The sequence below is a fragment of the Amblyomma americanum genome, chromosome 1 (assembly GCF_052857255.1).
Source record: "Amblyomma americanum isolate KBUSLIRL-KWMA chromosome 1, ASM5285725v1, whole genome shotgun sequence".
Lineage (NCBI taxonomy): Eukaryota > Metazoa > Arthropoda > Arachnida > Ixodida > Ixodidae > Amblyomma > Amblyomma americanum.
Genome location: NC_135497.1, coordinates 366,931,551 through 366,932,347, shown reverse-complemented (window position 1 = coordinate 366,932,347; position 797 = coordinate 366,931,551).

Here is a 797-nt window from a genome sequence, read left to right as displayed (position 1 = left end):
TGTAGCGAAAGAAAACATGAGAAAGATGCTTGTACATTGCGCCGCTGCGGTCGTGATTTGTACACGAATCGGGTCCCTACAGCCGCTGTACAGCCAGCTCAAAACAAAAAATTGCAGCTATTAGTGACTCGCGCACACAATTCATGATAAAGCATCGTTATTCAATACACTATAATTTGGTGGCAGGTGAAAAACACGTACGACCAAACGAAAAGGTCACATGTACGGATGAAATTTGGCGCGAAGAAGCCGTATACGACGACCTCGCTGCGACGATCTGGCGTGTGCCGTTTCTTTCAGACGTTGACTCTTTCGCGAAGATGTCGTTCACTGCAGGGTCACACATCAATGAAGCGCACACGATGAAGTAATCGCTGAGCACAACTGAATTCAAAACGCACGCGTTCCCTACAACACAAAAAGATGAACGCGCGCCGTGACACATACGCAGAGCACCCTGCAACAAGGACGACAAGCGTGGTAAAAAGCGGCTTCATCTTCGATTCTAGGGGAGCAAATAGCCAATTCAAATCGACAGGCACGAGACATAAAGAACAGAGGGAAAAAGTACAAAATTTAAGAAGAAAATGCTTCGCGCGCTTCTCGTTTTACTTTTGTTCGGCAGGGAGCCGCGCTTGCCCTCTTTCCGTTTTCTCCTCTGACTGAAGGAACGTCACTGCACATATTTTCCAGCAGTGTTCCAACGTCACGCCACCCGCGTGCGGGACGACAGCCTTCGGTGGCTGCAATGTGCGGGTTGCTTGCATTCTTTTTGCGTGCGTTCCTCTGCCCATGTG